This window comes from Hemitrygon akajei, chromosome 9 (genome assembly GCF_048418815.1).
Source record: "Hemitrygon akajei chromosome 9, sHemAka1.3, whole genome shotgun sequence".
Taxonomy (NCBI): Eukaryota; Metazoa; Chordata; class Chondrichthyes; order Myliobatiformes; family Dasyatidae; genus Hemitrygon; species Hemitrygon akajei.
Genome location: NC_133132.1, coordinates 74826880 through 74839953, shown reverse-complemented (window position 1 = coordinate 74839953; position 13074 = coordinate 74826880). Strand labels below are relative to the sequence as shown.

The following is a 13074-nucleotide window of genomic DNA, read 5'->3' as shown; positions in this document are numbered from 1 at the left end:
TGTGAGGGGTGAATGTGGGTTTCAATATGTGGGTGTGAGTTAAAATATGTTTTACAAAGAAAATATCTACTTGAAATAATATTGATGTTCAGAATTTTTCCAAAACTGTTACTAATTGATTTCAGATAAAGTCAAGTAGTTTCTTAATTCATTGAAATGTACCAATAAAAGGACAGAAGTTGAAACATTTATAAAATGATATGGAAACAATTGAAAAATGTATTTATTGTTTTCAAATTAAAATTAATATGTGATATATTGTGATTCTTTCCACTGCAACATAAAATCTGGAAGCACCCAACCCAATGTACATTTGGCCATTGTAGGCCATTTCTTCAATCAGCCAGAAAAGGTTGCAAGCATTGTAACACTCCAGAAATGTTAAAGGCAAAGAGGTAAGTAATGAAGAGATATTTTTCATCATTGTGAACAAGTAGTGGTTTTCTGAAAGTCGAGACAGTAATTTTTTTGGAATTTATTGATAATTAAATCATAAAATATAATTCAATTATTTTGGTGTTTACTCAACAATGTCAAAGTAGTTTAAAACATTATTAAAATAGACAGAATATATTAAATATATTAATCCCTGGAGTACTATTAGATACATTAGTGCAGCCAAAGCCAGAGAGGTATGTTTTTAGTTTGATGAGAGATAAGAAACTACATTTCAAAGTTGACTGCGTGCATGGCAATGCAACAATTCCAGCCTTTTGTTCAAATTCAGAGGTTTAGTGGCCAAACAATTGGCCATTGGAGATTGTTCGAAGGTGACCGATCATTCCAGGGGCTTTTCACAGAATATTGAGTTCCAACCCCGATACTGACACTAAGTAATGAGGACCAAATTAAAGTTATGGAGTTAATGTACCTACTCATAAGAGCTGAACATGTGTATTTCTCTGACTTGTGTACCTGGTTCTGTGTGAGCTCTGTGTGAGATAACATTTTTAAAACGTCTTCAATCCAAAAGACTAGAGCTACTAGCAATGTTAAAGAGTTGCACATGAAAAAGAAGGCAAGTCAAAAAGAAAATAGTACTATTATTATAAGTCAACCAAAACAGAAATTGTAAAACTATAGAAAACTATAAATACACTTAATATGTCAGATACACTGATGGTTTTACATAAATTTTAACAAATGTAGTTAGGAATCCTCCAGATGCAAAGATATATATCGTAAAGTACAAGTAAACTGTCTGCAAATCATTTTCCTAGCAATTGAACCGAAATGTGATGTAGTTTTTACCTTGAGTTCGTCAACTTTTCATGACACAATCTTTTATTATAAAAATCTCAGCACCCAATATTAAGCTGTAATATTAAACCTAAGAATTCCCTGTTCCTTATCCTCTAATAAATTGCTTAACCTGGCAGCCTCAGAGTTTACTGTGTGGAGTTATGCCTCATAAATACAGAGATTCATACATATATCAGTTATGTTCACTAACCGAATATATAAACAATCGTGAAGAAATGTAAAAAGAATTAAATGTGTAACAGAAAACTTCAATAAACCTCAGATTTTTTTTAATAGTCTATGTATTAAATATCTTAACAAAATGCATGCAACTAAATGACCGACTTTTAGTACCAAGAAAATAACCTTGAAATGAAAATTACCATTAAAATTCAAATAAACAGGCTTCAAGTTAAACATCAAAGACCATGTATCTTAATATAACATGTTAATCCAAAGTTATAGACAAACTTGTACTCAACTTTAAAACCAAAGTGAGCATAAACTCAGGAAGACTCCCAGTCTGAAAAGATGTTGGCACATACTAAAGATCTCATACTACAGTCTGCTGCAAGTGTGGGAAACTATGAATAATTAGTTTCTGGATAATTATAATTAAATTAACTTTTCCGTTATGCTTTTAAAGCTTTCTGTATTCCTTCAACTTCATTTGAATTCTCTGGTATGACCTTCGATTATTTCAACAAAATAAGTTTATGCAAAGGCTTAAGTAAAATGTTTCCTACAGACCCTTAAATGGCGCTGCTGTTTTCCACTAGCCCACATACTAATCCAAATGTATGGTTCTAAATTAAATTGAGGGGAAATCGTGGCGATAATTTTAAACAGTATTTACAGATATGAAAAGGAAATGTCAAAAAATAACCTCAAATTAATCAGAACACAATACTAAACTTATTTCATACAAGTAAAATACTGGCAGAGTCGCATGTGACAAATTAACTATCACACATAAACAATCGATAAAATCATGAAGAGGGCAACTGAAATGTTTCTGGGTTGTAACATGCAAAATATTCCTAATAACAGAAGCTTTCACAGTAAGTTATAATTACAGAGCGTGGATGGAAATTATTTAGCAAACAAATTGTAAATAAGGAAGCAATTAAAACATGTAAAAAGAATTTTCCCCCTCAGGAATTATCTATACCAAGAGTTTTGAATTATATATATTTGTATACTTTCTAGTTAATTATCTATTATGAAAGAAGCAATCTTCAGTGACTAACTGACATTCTAGAATAAAGATAATCCATTTAACAAAACTCACAAGGAATTCAAAATTATGTAACTATTGGTAAAATTCAAATAACTTTTGGAACATCATATTCAAAAGAAAATGTAGCTAACATTTAGGCTCAAAAATGATATATTTCTACCACTTTGAAGGCTGCAATCCTGATCCGTTTTATATAGCTATTGCCTTATTTAGTAATTCAGGAGTGTAGACAAAGAAAACATTTTTGATAAAATAAGAAGCATTATAAAAATGTTTGCATGCAAAATAAACTTGTATGTACTCATTATTGAACTTTAAAATAAATATGATAAAATTTATTTAAAATGCAATGCCAGCCTAAAGTATTTAAAGTTTAATTGGCACAAGCCACAAAGCAATGTTTTTTTTCTGACAAGTAAAGAAATCAAATTGCAACTAGAGTTGCAGTATTCTACACAAATTAATCAGTTTCTGCACAGTTATTAAAGTTTACTTTCAAGTAAGAGTCAAACAATAACTGCATTTCTCTCAAAGTGTACCTCTGCACTTATTTCGGCAAAATAATCCGTCAATATCCTTTACACACACTGTAACACACTAAGTATATTTTTCACTACAGCTAAACTTTAAGTTACACTCTCATGAAAGAACATATATGGAAGAACCACAACAAGGCAATCCACACAAAATTCTGCTTGCTTTAATCACCAACCGCTGGTTTGTTTCATTGTCTCATAGCATTACCCTATAGAACTAAATGAGACAGGAAGACTTTCTCTTTTACACACTGCCATACCTGTTATTACAATGAAAACAGAAGCCAGGTTTTCAAAACAATCCAAAGCCCTCAAGGAAAAAACCAGATTTCAGACACAGAAGAGCCCAGTCTGTGGTATTCTGTTTCCTCCACAAGCATGATAACGAGACACTCCTGTGGTAACCTCTCTCTGCTTGTGTCCCGTGAATGAAGTAGACTTTCAAGAAGTCAGCAAATGCTTTGCCAACTCATGACATGGGTTCAGATTGTAAGCACCAAAAGTTGCTTTTTAACCTGAAACTTGGTTTTAAGCAGTTTTGAAAGTTGTTACTCCAAACACAAATTATTTTCTTAATGCCTAGGTTTGTTGTAATGTACTGATCAATAAGCAAATTAAAGATGGAACAGTTTGATTGCTTACCAGATTGTCACAAATTATTCCTGTATGTCCCTACAGAAAAAGCTTTAATGTATTTATCTGTATTTTTAATACCTTAACTGGAAATGAAATTACAATTCTATCAAACATTTCAGTTACACTTTCTAGGTTTCTAGGTCTACACTTTGTGTTATCTTTACAAAAAGATATATAACTTAAACCTTCTTCCACATATCTTAACTTCTTTTTAACAAATTGTTATGAGAATCATTATAGATAGGATGAAATACAAATTCAGATTTCTTCCTCATTGGTTTGCACAGGCCTAATACAAGTCTACCTACGGAGCATAAAGCTCAAAATTAAAAAATATTTCTGATCATATTTGTAAGCAATTTAAAAAGTAAAAAATGGAACACTGCAATAGGAGAAACTTGCTGAAGAGTATAATTAATTGAGTTTGATTCTCAATGTGTCAAGTGAAAAAAGTTATTCTACAATGAACTGAAAAATATGTTCTGCAGTTCAATAGTAATAGGACACTCTTGTGTTACAAATACTGTAACCTATCTCTATAACATGAGCTTGCCTTTCACCAACAAACCACATGGATGCATATATCGAAGAACACCAGCAACCTCAAGAATTATTTTTTCCACTTTCCCAAAAATGAATCAGCCAGGTTATAAACAATTTAGCTTCACTCCACTGACTTAACAAAGATACTTTAGAATTACATATACAATATAACATCTACCTTGACGTACAATTCTGAATGGAATAGAGGAAACGATTCTCAGGTAAGCTGTTCAATTATCTAGACGTTGCGCAGAATACGTGAAACAACGGCCTCATTGTTTTACAGGAAACAAAGGGGAAAAATTGAAGGTATGTCTTACCGGAAAAATACACAGCTCTTCAGTTAAAACTCCAAAATGTTCATTTGTTTTCAGCTCTGCAAGGAAGATTTGTTTTCTCTTTAACTTAGGTAATTTGGTCACCAGTTCAATGTTCCAAATATACTGCAAGTTCTGAATTTCCCAAGTGATTATTTTCTTAATAGTATTATTGTTATTTATTCTGTTGGTTTCTTCCCTTTTAAAGCTGTAATCATGTTCCAAGATTCAGTGCTGTTGATTTAAGTTTACCATGAGGATACTCAGCATAGTAAACAAGTTTCAGGCTGACCAATAGCTTTCCACACTCTTCTGTTTATAGCAAGCTGACTTACATTCAGAGGTCACCTCGTCAACAGCTTCTGTCTTTCACTGGATATATAATGTGCTGCATTTATCCCAGGGCTCATTGGTGTAGCCACATCCCCAGCTCTGCTAGCCTGCTGTCATATTGTGACGCATCTGCTCTCTAGAATGTGAAGTTTCATTCACAGTTGGAATTATTTTTTTTCAAGAATGCAATGTGATTTTCCTTGCAGATGTTTAAAAATTAGATAGCTTGCAGGAAATATAAATATTATGTTGAAATGAATTGCTCTTCTTATAATTTATTGACTAGTAGAACCATTTTCATTTTATAGCTCTTTAAAAATTATGAGTACAGTTGAAGAGATCTTACAATACTTTGTGCTCTTTCACAAATTAAATAAAGAAACAACCTTGGAAAACAAAGATCCAGAGATGAATATTGCATGAGACTAGTTGGAGTGTACACAGATGAACTGAACCTGTAAATAATATTTTCAGGAATTCTATGGAAAATAAACCAGTGGTGTAAAAAGTACATTGTTAATTTTTGTTAAAAATTGTTACTCTAAATTGAAAACTTAAGAATACTTACAGAAAGCGTAGGTGGAAAAAGTAAGTGAGATCCATGTGGCAAAATTAAGCAAACATAATTTTTAACAAATTTCTCTAAAACTCAGTTGCATAATTAAACTAAGCACATTTCCTATATTACCTAAACTCACACAGAATTTCTGCAATACTGACTGAAACCGAGAAGGGAAAGGACTGAAGATGGCACCCTTTCTCCATGGTGGACTCCACTGGGAAGCCTGTCACAGCTGTGGTTTGAGTGAAGGTTACACCTGCAGCACATTTCTGGTTCACTTTTGTCACCACTGCAATGTTTAAGTGACGGAAAATGTCCAAGTTCTATTAAGGATAATAACACATGATTGATGTGCTGTGTTAGGAAGTGGTGTCAGTACAGATTAGAACATCTGTGCCATCACTTTGACAACTCAAGCATTTTATTATTAGAAACGAGAGACCAAAAAATTCTCTTAAATGTTATTTTCAGTTCAAAAAATGTGCTGCTTAATGCATAATGAGGTATAAGTAAACTAAAATGGTTTGTAGTGTCAATTAAAAAAGGGCATCCTCTGCTGAGTGAAAAGCACATGTTTAAAAAAATGTATAAAATATTAATTGAACTGAATTCTGCTGAATTTCAGCAGTTTCCCCGAAAGTGATATACCATAAAAAATTTAAGAATAAGGACGTGTGTTAACTTTGCATCTCAGGCAATGTGCACTGTGTTCAAAACCTATTTTAAACTGCATGCGCCGCTCATAAAATGTACAGAATATCTGACTGAGTCACAATCTGTTTTAAACATACTGTCAACTTCTGAACGAATGAGGGCATTGCACGGTAATCTAGTGCGGTCATAGATAGAGCCAAATCACCCTGGCCAGTTTGTGGCACATCAGTAGCATGAAGCCTGTGCTAAAAACAAGAGAGAAATATGGATTATAAAATAAAAAAAAACTAAAAGCACCCAGCGGTACATCACCTGCGAACAAAAGACGAAGTTCAGACACAGCATATGCAATTCAGTTAGTTTTACAGCAAACTACCAGAGTTGGAAGAGAAGGTGTTCAAGCAGATCTGCAGCCAGGATTGCTGGATAAGTCTGCAACTGTGTTGTGGAAACACAGTTCGGCAGTCACCCTGTCTGCAGAAAGAAGCATTTTTGTCTGAAAGCGTCGATCCCTTCAGGAAATACCTAGACTACTAAAAAAAATTAGAATGCTATTAGCTGCAGCCCTTGTCATATTTCTTCAACAGCACACAGGTAAACATCAGCTCTGGCCAAGTACTCAAAGATATTGCCAGAAAGCTAATGGAATACAGGCAAATCAAAGAAATTTAAGGAATTTCCTTGCATTTAGCCAAATGTCTACTTTCATTTCTAGCCATGCTATAGTTGATTTAAGTAACAATCTTTTTTTCCCTCACTAGGAGTTAAACTTTATTTTGTTATCATTGCTCTGATGATATAATGAAGTTGTACTTTTAAAAACATTTAGACATTTGGCTCAGCAGAGAGGCACAAGTTAGTTACTAATGCTTTAAAAATATTTTTTATGCCTTGCAATCGACTTCATAAGTTGCTGAGGTTTAGAAGCAAATCCCAAAGCAACCATTTTCCGGATGTTTGGATTAATAAAAGAAATAAGCTGAATTATCGAGGTAATTCATTTGTGGGCTGGATCTTTCAACCTCTCTTAATTCCATTATGCTAATGTATTTTGCAAGGCTAGTGTTACTTTGAAATAATTAAGTTGATTAATAAACATCTAATGCCTGATTACTATGAAAATTAATGCTAAAAGTACTTAATGAGCTGCACTATGGTATAAAACTACAGAAAATCAAATCAAATAAATACATTCCCGATGGACAAAACTTCCTTGCAACCATTTTCAATCTACTAATGCCAGAAAAGTTTAACAATGTAAAGTGAAACAATAGTTTGAAAAATGTAACAAAATTTAAAATAAACCATGGAGAAGATGCACACTTTATCATGAGCAAGTTAGCAGCTATGTCCTGCAGATGGCGCTGTAAGTACTACTTCATGAGTTTTTACAATTCCACACACTTTTAGGATGTTATTTTTCTGCTTTTCTCCAAAATCCATTTCATGTCACTCTAGTTTTGCAAAACAATTTATTTTTCATGAATAATATACAACATATCACGGGGATGCATATAATACAAAAGTTTGGGAGCTCTGAGTTCTTCAACAAGCCTTGAGATTTTACTTAATCGGCTATTAATAATAAATATTGGCAAATCTTGCAAAGCTTTTTGTATGGATAGTTAATATTATAACTGTTTCTTAGTTCTGATTTTTTTAAAGTTTACAGTGCTACCATGGTTATCTACTTTCAGGCATAGTAACACATTCTCCTGGGAACCCTTCTGCAAGCAAGCAAACTACCTTCCTGACAGGGAGAAATATGATCCACAGCTTGAGTCATGTCCTACTGTATAGAGAAATGTATCACAAGCTTTATTTTATTATTTCGACCTGTTCCTCCATCCTTCCATGCCATCCCCACTCCTCTCCCACGGATCAGGTCTGAAAATACGTTTCTGTAAATTTTCCAATTTCAAAATGAAGACAGAACACTATTTAGTTGGTGAAGTGAGTGCTGCTTTTGGAAGCAGATCAGACAAAATCCTCATTTATTATTAACCAAGTCTTACGCCTGTGTCAGCTCCTGATAAATAATTTAGATTAATCTCATTACAGAAGATTTCATTACCGGATAATTTAATTAAATGATGAATTGGCTCCCAGATGTCACTGTGTGTGCCATCTTTTAAATAATGCTGATGATGACATAGGGAATTGCTAGGTTCCCAATCCAAACTGGAAAAGGGCATTGTCTAACATATTCTGCTCAGAAACTAACAAAAGAAGGTCACCTTTGGTTTACTATAGCCAAAATTATATTTTATGCTAATACGTACTTTCAACCCTCTCTGGAATCACTGAGCTTTGATAAACTCAAACAATAGTCTGGTAGAAGATAAACTTATAACACAATGTACTTAGCATCGTGCCTTAGTTCAACACAGCCAACCAAGTTCCATAAACCATAAAACATAAGAAAATTAAATTATATTTGTAAACTGAATGGACCCAAAATGTTTACCAATTTGCTTGCCATCAAAGCTATGAGCCAGTGCTCTACCATTTTCTTTCACTGTCTGACACACAAACCAGCTTTACATATATGAGCATCCAGGTTCCAATATAACAAGCCTTAATAAATAGTTTTTTTAATGTGAACTTTTTGGGTGGGGGGAGTGAAGAGGTCAGGTTATTGATCATTAAAAGATATTTTTCTTAAATAAATTCAATGTGTTGCTAGCATTTATCGTGATTAAAATTGAGACCTAAAATTGAGGGGGGAAAGACTTCAAAGAGGTTATAGATATTTTCCCCTTAATCTGGGGACAGCACAATTTATTGGGAATACTTCTTTACTAGTGCTTATGGACACAAGTATACAATATATCACAACAGTAAATTCAACTAATGGAAAGAATCTTAAGAGAGAAAAGTCTTTTATCTGAAAATTATTTTAAAGAGAGTTTTAAAGTAGTGAAATAATAAAGTATTTAACCAGTGAATATATTGTATAAGTGGACATTCTAAAGCATTTGTTTTAAAGAAAACGTAATCCATTCATTCATTGATTGGGATGCTGATGTGGCATATTTTCTGAATTTGCAAATGAACCAGATGGTTCTGAATGTGTAGTTTATATTTTATTCTCTTGTGTGTGAAGTTGTGCAGTTACAAAAGATTAAACAATGTCACAGTAAGATTATATCATGTGCTGTCCCCAGATTAAAGGGAAAATATCTACAACCTCTTTAAAGTCTTACCCCCCTCAATTTTAGGTCTCAAGCCATACTCCTAACAAAATGGCAGGCATAAAATTCACCTCCACATGACTACCAAACTTCCTTTACTATCTGTGCCTGTAAATGAAACATTTTATTTATTGCCAGTTCACAGATGACTAGTAGCAAATGAAAAACTATAGCACAAACATTGTGGTTGCAGTTTTCGATGGATGCTCAGAAATAAACAAACACTAAAATACCATCGTGAGATGCTCCTTGACAAATTATCAGAAAATTAAATCTTTTGAATCAGAAATTGTACAATACTCTTTCAGCTGCCGTTGTTAACACAAGCAGTATGTTCTCAGCCTTTCTACTTGATAAAATAACAAGATAAAACAATAATCCAGAACAGATGCAATAACAAAATGGTTGGTGAGAAATCCAATTTCTCTTAATACAGATAGTAGAAAGCAGCAACTTACCTCACAGATACTTTGCATCAAGTGTCTATTGCCTATGGTCTAATATCTTAATTTAGTAATTCCTTTCAGGAACCACGGCCTACACAGAAGCTCATGAAATGTTTATTTGGAAGGATTTCACCCAGTTTAATTTAACATCTAGCCCAAGATAGATTTGAAGGCAGATTTGTCAATTATATTCAATTAAAGCTGTCAAAATGTGCGTATTAAATTTGGTAGTGCTGAAAATGGGTGCAGGGATCGTGAGGGGCAACTAACTCACTGCCATTTCAACCATCAAACGCTGCAAACAATGTCATTAACACCACAAGGTGGTCACAGAGTTATTTTATTTACAGTATATTTTACTTAGCATATGTCCATAGGGCTAACGTAGCTAATGATAGATGGCACTGATCAAAGTCAGAAAATGCTGGAAAAACTCAGCGGGTAGGGCAGTATCTGTGGAAAGTGAAACAATTGATGGGTCAAGTCTGAGGCCTTCAAGAACATTTGTGGCTGTAACCAGAGGTGGAAGTTCTGTGTACTGTTATAGCTGAACACTGAAGAGAGCAAGCAACTGTTTTTCCTGTTCTTAAGGTCTTGTGCTGGACAAGGTGGAGAACAGAAGACACCACATTTCTGCCAGAGAAAGAACATTGCAAACCATTGTCTTAGAACATTACTGCATCGGTGCAGAACATCAAGCAGCCATTCTTTCTCCAGAGGATAACAGTGTACCAAATAAGTCTTCATGGTCAATGCTAGATGATTAATATCATGTTATTAGTTTACTAAATAGAAATTTCCTAGTTGCCATAGCAATAATAGTGTTGATGGGTTTGTTTTTTGTAATGTCTCTGGATCAATAGTCCATGCTATTTCATTCCTCTGTTAAGACCTGCTCACTGCTTGTCCCCTCTCTTTCACTCTGCCTGCCTCCTGCACAGAATTCAAAGCCTGCCACAAATTCTGGTTGCCTCTTCACTCTCCACTCCACTCCCCACGGCTATCTGCTGTAACCAAGGCTTTCATTTACTTTTTGATAGTTGCACCAAAGATCGATGCCAATTATTATTTGATAATGCTTCTGTGACACTGACTTAGAGCCTTTCAATATTTTGCTACGGTATATAAATGCAATGTGATGTTTTTGAACTCAGCTGCATGGTTTGGAAATAAACACACTTTACTACATTATTCCAGGGAAGGAAAATACAAGCTCTCCATATTCAGTCCAATTAAGTACCACGCAGAACTGGGTGAGAACATGTGTATCTGTTGGCTAGATTAATAATCTTGATTGTGATGTCCCCTCTGGTCTAAAATCCATTGGGAAGGATGGGTGGCAAAATATCCATGGAAAAAGTTAAAATAATGGCTCAGGGTTGATGAGAACGGTTGCCTTTAGGACCTCTACTGCCATTGATATTATTCCATAAAATGTTAATATGCATCAGCATGGAATATGCAGAACTAGCTATAAAGAGATACAAGGTGAGAGAAGTGGATCAGACTCCAGTAATAAGATAATAATTGATCAGGTGAGTCAGTGGGAAGATGAGTGAATTTGGCTTGATTAGCATCAATGATCACCCTTGCCCAGCTGACTCTAAGATGGCAATCACAGCACCTACAACCTGAAGAAGTGATAAACATGGCACTGCAAAGATGTATGATCAATCAAAAATAAAAAAAAAATAGGTATCAAAGTCAAAGAGCAAGCTACAAGGCTAGGTAACTAAACTTCTAATCAAAGTGGTTGATAAATAGAATCTTAAATGAAGCCAGGCAATAGAGAGGCAGAAACAATTATGACAACATAGAAAGCTAAAGGAGAAGTCAGAGAATGGGAAGGAAGTAATATAGGGCAGGGTACATGTCAGAAAATATCTTGGGCCAGCGGTTGAGAGAAGATGCTTATGCAGCTTGCTGGAACTTGAATCCATGGCAATCTATTTAGTCCAATCCTGGAATGAATTTCATCCATTCTACTTACTGTAGCTATGGAAAAGCACAATTCAGCTCTGAGTCCTTCTGTAATACAAAGGCTTACTCTGAGAGTCACAGGCTTTATTTAGACTTGGCTTTTTCAAGTCCTTTAGCTGCATCAGTAGAAACCAAAGGTGGGAGGGGGAAGCTTGTAAAATTTAGAGTTTTATAACACTGAAACAAGTTGTCCACGTTGACCAACTAATACCCATTTACCTGTATGTGTTCATCATCTACTATGCTTTGATAATTCAGCTGATCATCTAGATGCTTCTTAAATGTTCAAAGAGTAGCTGCCTCCATCACCCACTCAGGCATTGAATTCCAACTGGATGGAAAAAAAATCCTCCTCAGACACCTCTAAAGTTTGTATTCCTTATCCTAAATCTTTGACCTCTGCCCTTTAATTTTAGTCTTAGCAATTAGTGGTTAATAAGTTACCAATAACATTAGTTTGTAGCTGATTACTTTCACTTGTGTGTATTTTCATAATTGAAATAATTACTGGCAATCTAACACTGGCTTGAATATGCTCCAATATCCCGTCCATCTTATTTGGATTATGAGAAACTGGGAAGGGAATGGCAATCCAGATCTCAGGTAAATGACTAAAGTCAGCTTGCTGCTCCTGGAGGTGGAATGATTATTACTTATTGACCTTGTATTTGGTGCTGTGATAAGGACGCATATCCTCCCATCACCTCCAGTATGACTTCCTTAGGGACTTTTCTTATCCCAGTCTTATCAGAAAATGAAAGAAAAAACTGCAGCCCAAGCCTCCCATTTAAGCAAGAGGACCCACAATGGTATAGGGACTTCTCCAAAAGGGTCAACATCCCTACAGAACTTTCTATTCTTGCGAAAATTTCTTGCTGGTACAATCATATTGTAAGCATATAGAAACACAGGAAACCTACAGCACAATACGGGCCCTTCGGCCCACAAAGTTGTGCTGGCCATGGGTTACCCATAGCCCATATGGTGGAGAGCATTCTGGCTGGTTGTGTCAATGCCTGACATGGAGGCTCCAGTGCACAGGTTCAAAAAAGGCTGCAGAGGGTTGTGGACTCAGACAGCTCCATCGTGGCCACAAGCCTTCCACCATCAATGGCTGTGCCTCAAGAAGGCATCATCTCTCATTGACGACTCTCACCATCTGGAACATGCTCTCTTCTCATTAGGGAGGAGGTACAGGAGCCTGAAAACCTACACTCACCATTTTCGCAACAGTTGCTTCCCCTCTGCCATCAGATTTCTGAATGGTCTCTGAACACTACCTCAAATTCCTGCCAAACTCTGAATCTTCCATCACTCTGATTTTCTGAGCACTCTAGAAGAAGAAAGAGTTATTGCTGGAAATGAAGAACTGGCAAAGAATGAAGTTGTAA

At 35.1% G+C, this 13074-nt stretch overlaps 1 protein-coding gene across 15 annotated transcripts in view; it reads right to left on the bottom strand.

Annotated features, from left to right (window-relative positions):
• Window positions 1-13074, bottom strand: part of eya4 (EYA transcriptional coactivator and phosphatase 4) — a 421501-nt gene that overhangs the window by 228678 nt on the left and 179749 nt on the right. For 2 of the 15 annotated variants that reach the window (XM_073056362.1, XM_073056364.1), the window contains exon 1: window positions 4518-4817. The exons of 12 other annotated variants lie outside the window; for them this stretch is intronic. The gene's annotated coding sequence lies outside the window, so the exon portion shown is untranslated. Of the gene's footprint in view, window positions 1-4517; window positions 4818-13074 lie in introns of those variants that run through there. One more of the 15 variants, XM_073056357.1, reaches the window with a different exon arrangement.